Below are 16,372 nucleotides of genomic sequence, written 5' to 3'. Positions count from 1 at the left end.
CCTATCCTATCCTGTATCCTATCCTATCCTCTATCCTATCCTATCCTATCCTTATCCTATCCTATCCTCTATCCCATCCTATCCTCTATCCTATCCTATCCTCTATCTTATCCTATCCTCCATAATATCCTATCCTCTATCCTATCCTATCCTCTATCCTATCCTACCCTCTTTCCTATCCTATCCTCTATCCTATCCTATCCTCTATCCTATCCTATCCTCTATCCTATCCTATCCTCTATCCTATCCTACGCTCTTTCCTATCCGATCCTCTATCCTATCCCATCCTCTATTATATCCTATCCTCTATCCTATCCTATCCTCTATCCTATCCTATCCTCTTTCCTATCCTATCCTATCCTCTATCCTATCCTATCCTCTATCCGATCCTCTATCCTATCCTATCCTCTATCCTATCCTACCCTCTTTCCTATCCGATCCTCTATCCTATCCCATCCTCTATTATATCCTATCCTCTATCCTATCCTTTCCTCAATCCTATTATATCCTCAATCCTATCCTATCCTCTATCCTATCCTATCCTCTATCCTATCCTTCCCTCTTTCCTATCCTATCCTCTATCCTATCCTATCCTCTATCCTATCCTCTATCCTATCCTCTATCCTATCCTCTATCCTATCCTATCCTCTATCCTATCCTATCCTCTGTCCGATCCTCTATCCTATCCTATCCTCTATTATATCCTATCCTCTATCCTATCCTATCCTCTATCCTATCCTATCCTCTATCCTATCCTATCCTCTCTCCTATCCTATCCTCTATCCGATCCTCTATCCTATCCTATCCTCTATTATTTCCTATCCTCTATCCTATCCTATCCCCTATCCTCTCCTATCCTCTATCCTATCCTCTATCCTATCCTCTATCCTATCCTCTATCCTACCCTACCCTCTATCCTATCCTCTACCCTATCCTATCCTGTATAATATCGTTTACTCTATCATATCCTATCCTCTATCCTATAGTATCATCTATCCTATTCTATCCTCTATAATATCGTCTATCATATCCAATCCTCTATCGTATCCTCTATCATATACTATCCTCTATCCTATCCTATCCTCTATCCTATCCTAACCTCTATCCTATCCTTTCCTCAATCCTATTATATCCTCTATCCTATCCTACCCTCTTTCCTATCATATCCTCTATCCTATCCTATCCTCTATCCTATCCTCTATTCTATCCTATCCTCTATCCTATCCTACCCTCTTTCCTATCCGATCCTCTATCCTATCCCATCCTCTATTATATCCTATCCTCTATCCTATCCTATCCTCTATCCTATCCTATCCTGTTTCCTATCCTATCCTATCCTCTATCCTATCCTATCCTCTATCCGATCCTCTATCCTATCCTATCCTCTATCCTATCCTACCCTCTTTCCTATCCGATCCTCTATCCTATCCCATCCTCTATTATATCCTATCCTCTATCCTATCCTTTCCTCAATCCTATTATATCCTCAATCCTATCCTATCCTCTATCCTATCCTATCCTCTATCCTATCCTTCCCTCTTTCCTATCCTATCCTCTATCCTATCCTATCCTCTATCCTATCCTCTATCCTATCCTCTATCCTATCCTCTATCCTATCCTATCCTCTATCCTATCCTATCCTCTGTCCGATCCTCTATCCTATCCTATCCTCTATTATATCCTATCCTCTATCCTATCCTATCCTCTATCCTATCCTATCCTCTATCCTATCCTATCCTCTCTCCTATCCTATCCTCTATCCGATCCTCTATCCTATCCTATCCTCTATTATTTCTTATCCTCTATCCTATCCTATCCCCTATCCTCTCCTATCCTCTATCCTATCCTCTATCCTATCCTCTATCCTATCCTCTATCCTACCCTACCCTCTATCCTATCCTCTACCCTATCCTATCCTGTATAATATCGTTTACTCTATCATATCCTATCCTCTATCCTATAGTATCATCTATCCTATTCTATCCTCTATAATATCGTCTATCATATCCAATCCTCTATCGTATCCTCTATCATATACTATCCTCTATCCTATCCTATCCTCTATCCTATCCTAACCTCTATCCTATCCTTTCCTCAATCCTATTATATCCTTTATCCTAACCTACCCTCTTTCCTATCCGATCCTCTATCCTATCCCATCCTCTATTATATCCTATCCTCTATCTTATCCTATCCTCTATCCTATCCTACCCTCTTTCCTATCCGATCCTCTATCCTATCCCATCCTCTATTATATCCTATCCTCTATCCTATCCTATCCTCTATCCTATCCTTTCCTCAATCCTATTATATCCTCTATCCTATCCTACCCTCATTCCTATCCTATCCTCTATCCTATCCTATCCTCTATCCTATCCTATCCTCTATCCTATCCTACCCTCTTTCCTATCCGATCCTCTATCCTATCCCATCCTCTATTATATCCTATCCTCTATCTTATCCTATCCTCTATCCTATCCTACCCTCTTTCCTATCCGATCCTCTATCCTATCCCATCCTCTATTATATCCTATCCTCTATCCTATCCTATCCTCTATCCTATCCTTTCCTCAATCCTATTATATCCTCTATCCTATCCTACCCTCATTCCTATCCTATCCTCTATCCTATCCTATCCTCTATCCTATCCTATCCTCTATCCTATCCTACCCTCTTTCCTATCATATCCTCTATCCTATCCTATCCTCTATCCTATCCTCTATTCTATCCTATCCTCTATCCTATCCTACCCTCTTTCCTATCCGATCCTCTATCCTATCCCATCCTCTATTATATCCTATCCTCTATCCTATCCTATCCTCTATCCTATCCTACCCTCTTTCCTATCCGATCCTCTATCCTATCCTTTCCTCAATCCTATTATATCCTCAATCCTATCCTATCCTCTATCCTATCCTATCCTCTATCCTATCCTACCCTCTTTCCTATCCTACCCTCTATCCTATCCTATCCTCTATCCTATCCTATCCTCTATCCTATCCTCTATCCTATCCTATCCTCTATCCTATCCTACCCTCTTTCCTATCCTATCCTCTATCCTATCCTATCCTCTATCCTATCCTAACCTCTTTCCTATCCGATCCTCTATCCTATCCCATCTTCTATTATATCCTATCCTCTATCCTATCCTATCCTCACTCCAATCCCCTCCTCTATCCTATCCTATCCTCTATACTATCCTATCCTCTATGCTATCCTATCCTCTATCCTATCCTATCATCTATCCTATCCTATCCTCTATCCTATTGTACCCTCTTTCCTATCCTATCCTCTATCCTATCCTACCCTCTTTCCTATCCTATCCTCCATCCTATCCTATCCTCTATCCTATCCTACCCTCTTTCCTATCCTATCCTCCATCCTATCCTATCCTCTATCCTATCCTCTATCCTACCCTCTATCCTATCCTCTATCCTATCCTCTATCCTATCCTCTATCCTATCCTCTATCCTATCCTCTATCCTATCCTCTATCCTATCCTACCCTCCATCCGATCCTCTATCCTATCCTATCATCTATCCTATTCTATCCTCTATCCTATCCTATCTTCTATCCTATCCTATCCTCTATCCAATCCTATCCTCTATCCTATTATATCCTCTATCCTATCCTATCCTCTATCCTATCCTATCCTCTATCCTATCCTATCCTCTTTCCTATCCTATCCTATCCTCTATCCTATCCTATCCTATCCTATCCTCTATCCTATCCTATCCTCTATCCAATCCTCTCCTCTATTATATCCTACCCTCTTTCTTATCCTATCCTCTATCCTATCCTATCCTCTATCCTATCCTATCCTCTATACTATCCTCTCTCATATCCTATCCTCTATCCGATCCTTATCCTATCCTATCCTCTATTATTTCCTATCCTATCCCCTATCCTATCCCCTATCCTATCCTATCCTCTATCCTATCCTCTATCCTATCCTACCCTCTATCCTATCCTCTACCCTATCCTATCCTCTATAATATCGTTTACTCTATCATATCCTATCCTCTATCCTATAGTATCATCTATCCTATTCTATCCTCTATAATATCGTCTATCATATCCAATCCTCTATCGTATCCTCTATCCTATACTATCCTCTATCCTATCCTATCCTCTATCCTATCCTAACCTCTATCCTATCCTTTCCTCAATCCTATTATATCCTCTATCCTATACTATCCTCTATCCTATCCTATCCTCTATCCTATCCTACCCTCTTTCCTATCCTATCCTCTATCCTATCCTATCCTCTATCCTATCCTCTATCCTATCCTATCCTCTATCCTATCCTACCCTCTTTCCTATCCGATCCTCTATCCTATCCCATCCTCTATTATATCCTATCCTCTATCCTATCCTATCCTCTATCCTATCCTAACCTCTTTCCTATCCGATCCTCTATCCTATCCCATCCTCTATTATATCCTGACCTCTATCCTATCCTATCCTCAATCCAATCCCATCCTCTATCCTATCCTATCCTCTATACTATCCTATCCTCTTTGCTATCCTATCCTCTATCCTATCCTATCCTCCATCCTATCCTATCCTCTATCCTATCCTACCCTCTTTCCTATCCTATCCTCTATCCTATCCTATCCTCTATCCTATCCTATCCTCTATCCTATCCTCTATTCTATCCTATCCTCTATCCTATCCTACCCTCTTTCCTATCCGATCCTCTATCCTATCCCATCCTCTATTATATCCTATCCTCTATCTTATCCTATCCTCTATCCTATCCTACCCTCTTTCCTATCCGATCCTCTATCCTATCCCATCCTCTATTATATCCTATCCTCTATCCTATCCTATCCTCTATCCTATCCTTTCCTCAATCCTATTATATCCTCAATCCTATTATGTCCTCTATCCTATCCTATCCTCTATCCTATCCTATCCTCTATCCTATCCTATCCTCTATCCTATCCTATCCTCTATCGTATCCTATCCTCTATCCTATCCTATCCTCTATCCTATCCTACCCTCTTTCCTATCGGATCCTCTATCCTATCCCATCCTCTATTATATCCTATCCTCTATCCTATCCTATCCTCTATACTATCCTATCCTCTTTGCTATCCTATCCTCTATCCTATCCTATCCTCCATCCTATCCTATCCTCTATCCTATCCTACCCTCTTTCCTATCCTATCCTCTATCCTATCCTATCCTCTATCCTATCCTATCTTCTATCCTATCCTATCCTCTATCCTATCCTATCCTCTATCCTATCCTATCCTCTATCCTATCCTATCCTCTATCCTATCCTATCCTCTATCCTATCCTATCCTCTAGCCTATCCTATCCTCTATCCTATCCTATCCTCTATCCTATCCTATCCTCTATCCTATCCTATCCTCTATCCCATCGTATCCTCTATCCTATCCTATCCTCTATCCTATCCTATCCTCCATCCTATCCTATCCTCTATCCTATCCTATCTTATCCTCTATCCTATCCTACCCTCTTTCCTATCCTATCCTCTATCCTATCCTATCCTCTATCCTATCCTCTATCCTATCCTCTATCCTATCCTCTATCCTATCCTATCCTCTATCCTATCCTATCCTCTGTCCGATCCTCTATCCTATCCTATCCTCTATTATATCCTATCCTCTATCCTATCCTATCCTCTATCCTATCCTATCCTCTATCCTATCCTATCCTCTATTCTATCCTATCCTCTATACTATCCTATCCTCCATCCTATCCTATCCTCTATCCTATCCTATCCTCTATCCTATCCTATCCTATCCTCTATCCTATCCTATCCTCTATCCCATCCTATCCTCTATCCTATCCTATCCTCTATCTTATCCTATCCTCCATCCTATCCTATCCTCTATCCTATCCTATCCTCTATCCTATCCTACCCTCTTTCCTATCCTATCCTCTATCCTATCCTATCCTCTATCCTATCCTATCCTCTATCCTATCCTATCCTCTCTTCTTTCCTATCCTCTATCCTATCCTCTATTATTTCCTATCCTCTATCCTATCCTATCCCCTATCCTCTCCTATCCTCTATCCTATCCTTTCCTCTATCCTATCCTATCCTCTATCCTATCCTATCCTCTATCCTATCCTATCCTCCATCCTATCCTATCCTCTATCCTATCCTATCCTATCCTGTATCCTATCCTACCCTCTATCCTATCCTCTACCCTATCCTATCCTGTATAATATCGTTTACTCTATCATATCCTATCCTCTATCCTATAGTATCATCTATCCTATTCTATCCTCTATAATATCGTCTATCATATCCAATCCTCTATCGTATCCTCTATCCTATACTATCCTCTATCCTATCCTATCCTCTATCCTATCCTAACCTCTATCCTATCCTTTCCTCAATCCTATTATATCCTCTATCCTACCCTATCCTCTATCCTATCCTATCCTCTATCCTATCCTACCCTCTTTCCTATCCTATCCTCTATCCTATCCTATCCTCTATCCTATCCTATCCTCTATCCTATCCTCTATCCTATCCTATCCTCTATCCTATCCTACCCTCTTTCCTATCCGATCCTCTATCCTATCCCATGCTCTATTATATCCTATCCTCTATCCTATCCTATCCTCTATCCTATCCTAACCTCTTTCCTATCCGATCCTCTATCCTATCCCATCCTCTATTATATCCTGTCCTCTATCCTATCCTATCCTCAATCCAATCCCATCCTCTATCCTATCCTATCCTCTATACTATCCTATCCTCTTTGCTATCCTATCCTCTATCCTATCCTATCCTCCATCCTATCCTATCCTCTATCCTATCCTACCCTCTTTCCTATCCTATCCTCTATCCTATCCTATCCTCTATCCTATCCTCTATTCTATCCTATCCTCTATCCTATCCTACCCTCTTTCCTATCCGATCCTCTATCCTATCCCATCCTCTATTATATCCTATCCTCTATCTTATCCTATCCTCTATCCTATCCTACCCTCTTTCCTATCCGATCCTCTATCCTATCCCATCCTCTATTATATCCTATCCTCTATCCTATCCTATCCTCTATCCTATCCTTTCCTCAATCCTATTATATCCTCAATCCTATTATGTCCTCTATCCTATCCTATCCTCTATCCTATCCTATCCTCTATCCTATCCTATCCTCTATCCTATCCTATCCTCTATCCTATCCTATCCTCTATCCTATCCTATCCTCTATCCTATCCTATCCTCTATCCTATCCTATCCTCTATCCTATCCTACCCTCTTTCCTATCGGATCCTCTATCCTATCCCATCCTCTATTATATCCTATCCTCTATCCTATCCTATCCTCTATACTATCCTATCCTCTTTGCTATCCTATCCTCTATCCTATCCTATCCTCCATCCTATCCTATCCTCTATCCTATCCTACCCTCTTTCCTATCCTATCCTCTATCCTATCCTATCCTCTATCCTATCCTATCTTCTATCCTATCCTATCCTCTATCCTATCCTATCCTCTATCCTATCCTATCCTCTATCCTATCCTATCCTCTATCCTATCCTATCCTATAATCTATCCTATCCTATCCTCTATCCCATCCTATCCTCTATCCTATCCTATCCTCTATCTTATCCTATCCTCCATCCTATCCTATCCTCTATCCTATCCTATCCTCTATCCTATCCTACCCTCTTTCCTATCCTATCCTCTATCCTATCCTATCCTCTATCCTATCCTATCCTCTCTTCTTTCCTATCCTCTATCCTATCCTCTATTATTTCCTATCCTCTATCCTATCCTATCCCCTATCCTCTCCTATCCTCTATCCTATCCTATCCTCTATCCTATCCTATCCTCTATCCTATCCTATCCTCTATCCTATCCTATCCTCCATCCTATCCTATCCTCTATCCTATCCTATCCTATCCTGTATCCTATCCTACCCTCTATCCTATCCTCTACCCTATCCTATCCTGTATAATATCGTTTACTCTATCATATCCTATCCTCTATCCTATAGTATCATCTATCCTATTCTATCCTCTATAATATCGTCTATCATATCCAATCCTCTATCGTATCCTCTATCCTATACTATCCTCTATCCTATCCTATCCTCTATCCTATCCTAACCTCTATCCTATCCTTTCCTCAATCCTATTATATCCTCTATCCTATCCTACCCTCTTTCCTATCCTATCCTCTATCCTATCCTATCCTCTATCCTATCCTACCCTCTTTCCTATCCTATCCTCTATCCTATCCTATCCTCTATCCTATCCTCTATCCTATCCTACCCTCTTTCCTATCCGATCCTGTATCCTATCGCATCCTCTATTATATCCTATCCTCTATCCTATCCTATCCTCTATCCTATCCTAACCTCTTTCCTATCCGATCCTCTATCCTATCCCATCCTCTATTATATCCTATCCTCTATCCTATCCTATCCTCACTCCAATCCCCTCCTCTATCCTATCCTATCCTCTATACTATCCTATCCTCTATGCTATCCTATCCTCTATCCTATCCTATCATCTATCCTATCCTATCCTCTATCCTATTCTACCCTCTTTCCTATCCTATCCTCTATCCTATCCTATCCTCTATCCTATCCTATCCTCTATCCTATCCTATCCTCTATCCTATCCTATCCTCTATCCTATCCTATCCTCTATCCTATCCTATCCTCTATCCTATCCTATCCTCCATCCTATCCTATCCTCTATCCTATCCTATCCTATCCTCTATCCTATCCTACCCTCTTTCCTATCCTATCCTCTATTCTATCCTATCCTCTGTCCTATCCTCTATCCTATCCTCTATCCTATCCTATCCTCTATCCTATCCTATCCTCTGTCCGATCCTCTATCCTATCCTATCCTCTATTATATCCTATCCTCTATCCTATCCTATCCTCTATCCTATCCTATCCTCTATCCTATCCTATCCTCTATCCTATCCTATCCTCTATTCTATCCTATCCTCTATACTATCCTATCCACTATCCTATCCTATCCTCTATCCTATCCTATCCTCTATCCTATCCTAACCTCTATCCTATCCTATCCTATCCTCTATTATATCCTATCCTCTATCCCATCCTATCCTCTATCCTATCCTATCCTCTATCTTATCCTATCCTCCATAATATCCTATCCTCTATCCTATCCTATCCTCTATTATTTCCTATCCTCTATCCTATCCTATCCCCTATCCTCTCCTATCCTCTATCCTATCCTCTATCCTATCCTCTATCCTATCCTCTATCCTATCCTACCTTCTATCCTATCCTCTACCCTATCCTATCCTGTATAATATCGTTTACTCTATCATATCCTATCCTCTATCCTATAGTATCATCTATCCTATTCTATCCTCTATAATATCGTCTATCATATCCAATCCTCTATCGTATCCTCTATCCCATACTATCCTCTATCCTATCCTATCCTCTATCCTGTCCTAACCTCTATCCTATCCTTACCTCAATCCTATTATATCCTCTATCCTATCCTATCCTCTATCCTATCCTCTATTCTATCCTATCCTCTATCCTATCCTACCCTCTTTCCAATCCGATCCTCTATCCTATCCCATCCTCTATTATATCCTATCCTCCATCCTATCCTATCCTCTATCCTATCCTACCCTCTTTCCTATCCGATCCTCTATCCTATCCCATCCTCTATTATATCCTATCCTCTATCCTATCCTATCCTCTATCCTATCCTTTCCTCAATCCTATTATATCCTCAATCCTATCATGTCCTCTATCCTATCCTCTATCCTATCCTCTATCCTATCCTCTATCCTACCCTCTATCCTATCCTCTATCCTATCCTCTATCCTATCCTCTATCCTATCCTCTATCCTATCCTCTATCCTATCCTCTATCCTATCCTACCCTCCATCCGATCCTCTATCCTATCCTATCATCTATCCTATTCTATCCTCTATCCTATCCTATCTTCTATCCTATCCTATCCTCTATCCAATCCTATCCTCTATCCTATTATATCCTCTATCCTATCCTATCCTCTATCCTATCCTATCCTCTATCCTATCCTATCCTCTTTCCTATCCTATCCTATCCTCTATCCTATCCTATCCTAACCTATCCTCTATCCTATCCTATCCTCTATCCAATCCTCTCCTCTATTATATCCTACCCTCTTTCTTATCCTATCCTCTATCCTATCCTATCCTCTATCCTATCCTATCCTCTATACTATCCTCTCTCATATCCTATCCTCTATCCGATCCTTATCCTATCCTATCCTCTATTATTTCCTATCCTATCCCCTATCCTATCCCCTATCCTATCCTATCCTCTATCCTATCCTCTATCCTATCCTACCCTCTATCCTATCCTCTACCCTATCCTATCCTGTATAATATCGTTTACTCTATCATATCCTATCCTCTATCCTATAGTATCATCTATCCTATTCTATCCTCTATAATATCGTCTATCATATCCAATCCTCTATCGTATCCTCTATCCTATACTATCCTCTATCCTATCCTATCCTCTATCCTATCCTAACCTCTATCCTATCCTTTCCTCAATCCTATTATATCCTCTATCCTATACTATCCTCTATCCTATCCTATCCTCTATCCTATCCTACCCTCTTTCCTATCCTATCCTCTATCCTATCCTATCCTCTATCCTATCCTCTATCCTATCCTATCCTCTATCCTATCCTACCCTCTTTCCTATCCGATCCTCTATCCTATCCCATCCTCTATTATATCCTATCCTCTATCCTATCCTATCCTCTATCCTATCCTAACCTCTTTCCTATCCGATCCTCTATCCTATCCCATCCTCTATTATATCCTGTCCTCTATCCTATCCTATCCTCAATCCAATCCCATCCTCTATCCTATCCTATCCTCTATACTATCCTATCCTCTTTGCTATCCTATCCTCTATCCTATCCTATCCTCCATCCTATCCTATCCTCTATCCTATCCTACCCTCTTTCCTATCCTATCCTCTATCCTATCCTATCCTCTATCCTATCCTATCCTCTATCCTATCCTCTATTCTATCCTATCCTCTATCCTATCCTACCCTCTTTCCTATCCGATCCTCTATCCTATCCCATCCTCTATTATATCCTATCCTCTATCTTATCCTATCCTCTATCCTATCCTACCCTCTTTCCTATCCGATCCTCTATCCTATCCCATCCTCTATTATATCCTATCCTCTATCCTATCCTATCCTCTATCCTATCCTTTCCTCAATCCTATTATATCCTCAATCCTATTATGTCCTCTATCCTATCCTATCCTCTATCCTATCCTATCCTCTATCCTATCCTATCCTCTATCCTATCCTATCCTCTATCGTATCCTATCCTCTATCCTATCCTATCCTCTATCCTATCCTACCCTCTTTCCTATCGGATCCTCTATCCTATCCCATCCTCTATTATATCCTATCCTCTATCCTATCCTATCCTCTATACTATCCTATCCTCTTTGCTATCCTATCCTCTATCCTATCCTATCCTCCATCCTATCCTATCCTCTATCCTATCCTACCCTCTTTCCTATCCTATCCTCTATCCTATCCTATCCTCTATCCTATCCTATCTTCTATCCTATCCTATCCTCTATCCTATCCTATCCTCTATCCTATCCTATTCTCTATCCTATCCTATCCTCTATCCTATCCTATCCTCTATCCTATCCTATCCTCTAGCCTATCCTATCCTCTATCCTATCCTATCCTCTATCCTATCCTATCCTCTATCCTATCCTATCCTCTATCCCATCGTATCCTCTATCCTATCCTATCCTCTATCCTATCCTATCCTCCATCCTATCCTATCCTCTATCCTATCCTATCTTATCCTCTATCCTATCCTACCCTCTTTCCTATCCTATCCTCTATCCTATCCTATCCTCTATCCTATCCTCTATCCTATCCTCTATCCTATCCTCTATCCTATCCTATCCTCTATCCTATCCTATCCTCTGTCCGATCCTCTATCCTATCCTATCCTCTATTATATCCTATCCTCTATCCTATCCTATCCTCTATCCTATCCTTTCCTCAATCCTATTATATCCTCAATCCTATCATGTCCTCTATCCTATCCTCTATCCTATCCTCTATCCTATCCTCTATCCTACCCTCTATCCTATCCTCTATCCTATCCTCTATCCTATCCTCTATCCTATCCTCTATCCTATCCTCTATCCTATCCTCTATCCTATCCTACCCTCCATCCGATCCTCTATCCTATCCTGTCATCTATCCTATTCTATCCTCTATCCTATCCTATCTTCTATCCTATCCTATCCTCTATCCAATCCTATCCTCTATCCTATTATATCCTCTATCCTATCCTATCCTCTATCCTATCCTATCCTCTATCCTATCCTATCCTCTTTCCTATCCTATCCTATCCTCTATCCTATCCTATCCTATCCTATCCTCTATCCTATCCTATCCTCTATCCAATCCTCTCCTCTATTATATCCTACCCTCTTTCTTATCCTATCCTCTATCCTATCCTATCCTCTATCCTATCCTATCCTCTATACTATCCTCTCTCATATCCTATCCTCTATCCGATCCTTATCCTATCCTATCCTCTATTATTTCCTATCCTATCCCCTATCCTATCCCCTATCCTATCCTATCCTCTATCCTATCCTCTATCCTATCCTACCCTCTATCCTATCCTCTACCCTATCCTATCCTGTATAATATCGTTTACTCTATCATATCCTATCCTCTATCCTATAGTATCATCTATCCTATTCTATCCTCTATAATATCGTCTATCATATCCAATCCTCTATCGTATCCTCTATCCTATACTATCCTCTATCCTATCCTATCCTCTATCCTATCCTAACCTCTATCCTATCCTTTCCTCAATCCTATTATATCCTCTATCCTATACTATCCTCTATCCTATCCTATCCTCTATCCTATCCTACCCTCTTTCCTATCCTATCCTCTATCCTATCCTATCCTCTATCCTATCCTCTATCCTATCCTATCCTCTATCCTATCCTACCCTCTTTCCTATCCGATCCTCTATCCTATCCCATCCTCTATTATATCCTATCCTCTATCCTATCCTATCCTCTATCCTATCCTAACCTCTTTCCTATCCGATCCTCTATCCTATCCCATCCTCTATTATATCCTGTCCTCTATCCTATCCTATCCTCAATCCAATCCCATCCTCTATCCTATCCTATCCTCTATACTATCCTATCCTCTTTGCTATCCTATCCTCTATCCTATCCTATCCTCCATCCTATCCTATCCTCTATCCTATCCTACCCTCTTTCCTATCCTATCCTCTATCCTATCCTATCCTCTATCCTATCCTATCCTCTATCCTATCCTCTATTCTATCCTATCCTCTATCCTATCCTACCCTCTTTCCTATCCGATCCTCTATCCTATCCCATCCTCTATTATATCCTATCCTCTATCTTATCCTATCCTCTATCCTATCCTACCCTCTTTCCTATCCGATCCTCTATCCTATCCCATCCTCTATTATATCCTATCCTCTATCCTATCCTATCCTCTATCCTATCCTTTCCTCAATCCTATTATATCCTCAATCCTATTATGTCCTCTATCCTATCCTATCCTCTATCCTATCCTATCCTCTATCCTATCCTATCCTCTATCCTATCCTATCCTCTATCGTATCCTATCCTCTATCCTATCCTATCCTCTATCCTATCCTACCCTCTTTCCTATCGGATCCTCTATCCTATCCCATCCTCTATTATATCCTATCCTCTATCCTATCCTATCCTCTATACTATCCTATCCTCTTTGCTATCCTATCCTCTATCCTATCCTATCCTCCATCCTATCCTATCCTCTATCCTATCCTACCCTCTTTCCTATCCTATCCTCTATCCTATCCTATCCTCTATCCTATCCTATCTTCTATCCTATCCTATCCTCTATCCTATCCTATCCTCTATCCTATCCTATTCTCTATCCTATCCTATCCTCTATCCTATCCTATCCTCTATCCTATCCTATCCTCTAGCCTATCCTATCCTCTATCCTATCCTATCCTCTATCCTATCCTATCCTCTATCCTATCCTATCCTCTATCCCATCGTATCCTCTATCCTATCCTATCCTCTATCCTATCCTATCCTCCATCCTATCCTATCCTCTATCCTATCCTATCTTATCCTCTATCCTATCCTACCCTCTTTCCTATCCTATCCTCTATCCTATCCTATCCTCTATCCTATCCTCTATCCTATCCTCTATCCTATCCTCTATCCTATCCTATCCTCTATCCTATCCTATCCTCTGTCCGATCCTCTATCCTATCCTATCCTCTATTATATCCTATCCTCTATCCTATCCTATCCTCTATCCTATCCTATCCTCTATCCTATCCTATCCTCCATCCTATCCTATCCTCTATCCTATCCTATCCTATCCTGTATCCTATCCTACCCTCTATCCTATCCTCTACCCTATCCTATCCTGTATAATATCGTTTACTCTATCATATCCTATCCTCTATCCTATAGTATCATCTATCCTATTCTATCCCCTATAATATCGTCTATCATATCCAATCCTCTATCGTATCCTCTATCCTATACTATCCTCTATCCTATCCTATCCTCTATCCTATCCTAACCTCTATCCTATCCTTTCCTCAATCCTATTATATCCTCTATCCTACCCTATCCTCTATCCTATCCTATCCTCTATCCTATCCTACCCTCTTTCCTATCCTATCCTCTATCCTATCCTATCCTCTATCCTATCCTCTATCCTATCCTATCCTCTATCCTATCCTACCCTCTTTCCTATCCGATCCTCTATCCTATCCCATGCTCTATTATATCCTATCCTCTATCCTATCCTATCCTCTATCCTATCCTAACCTCTTTCCTATCCGATCCTCTATCCTATCCCATCCTCTATTATATCCTGTCCTCTATCCTATCCTATCCTCAATCCAATCCCATCCTCTATCCTATCCTATCCTCTATACTATCCTATCCTCTTTGCTATCCTATCCTCTATCCTATCCTATCCTCCATCCTATCCTATCCTCTATCCTATCCTACCCTCTTTCCTATCCTATCCTCTATCCTATCCTATCCTCTATCCTATCCTCTATTCTATCCTATCCTCTATCCTATCCTACCCTCTTTCCTATCCGATCCTCTATCCTATCCCATCCTCTATTATATCCTATCCTCTATCTTATCCTATCCTCTATCCTATCCTACCCTCTTTCCTATCCGATCCTCTATCCTATCCCATCCTCTATTATATCCTATCCTCTATCCTATCCTATCCTCTATCCTATCCTTTCCTCAATCCTATTATATCCTCAATCCTATTATGTCCTCTATCCTATCCTATCCTCTATCCTATCCTATCCTCTATCCTATCCTATCCTCTATCCTATCCTATCCTCTATCCTATCCTATCCTCTATCCTATCCTATCCTCTATCCTATCCTATCCTCTATCCTATCCTACCCTCTTTCCTATCGGATCCTCTATCCTATCCCATCCTCTATTATATCCTATCCTCTATCCTATCCTATCCTCTATACTATCCTATCCTCTTTGCTATCCTATCCTCTATCCTATCCTATCCTCCATCCTATCCTATCCTCTATCCTATCCTACCCTCTTTCCTATCCTATCCTCTATCCTATCCTATCCTCTATCCTATCCTATCCTCTATCCTATCCTATCCTCTATCCTATCCTATCCTATCCTCTATCCTATCCTATCCTCTATCCCATCCTATCCTCTATCCTATCCTATCCTCTATCTTATCCTATCCTACATCCTATCCTATCCTCTATCCTATCCTATCCTCTATCCTATCCTACCCTCTTTCCTATCCTATCCTCTATCCTATCCTATCCTCTATCCTATCCTATCCTCTCTTCTTTCCTATCCTCTATCCTATCCTCTATTATTTCCTATCCTCTATCCTATCCTATCCCCTATCCTCTCCTATCCTCTATCCTATCCTATCCTCTATCCTATCCTATCCTCTATCCTATCCTATCCTCTATCCTATCCTATCCTCCATCCTATCCTATCCTCTATCCTATCCTATCCTATCCTGTATCCTATCCTACCCTCTATCCTATCCTCTACCCTATCCTATCCTGTATAATATCGTTTACTCTATCATATCCTATCCTCTATCCTATAGTATCATCTATCCTATTCTATCCTCTATAATATCGTCTATCATATCCAATCCTCTATCGTATCCTCTATCCTATACTATCCTCTATCCTATCCTATCCTCTATCCTATCCTAACCTCTATCCTATCCTTTCCTCAATCCTATTATATCCTCTATCCTATCCTACCCTCTTTCCTATCCTATCC

Source organism: Halictus rubicundus, unplaced genomic scaffold, assembly GCF_050948215.1.
Source record: "Halictus rubicundus isolate RS-2024b unplaced genomic scaffold, iyHalRubi1_principal scaffold0117, whole genome shotgun sequence".
Taxonomy (NCBI): Eukaryota; Metazoa; Arthropoda; class Insecta; order Hymenoptera; family Halictidae; genus Halictus; species Halictus rubicundus.
The sequence above is the reverse complement of the archived record's forward strand: the minus strand, read 5'-3'. Positions refer to the sequence as shown.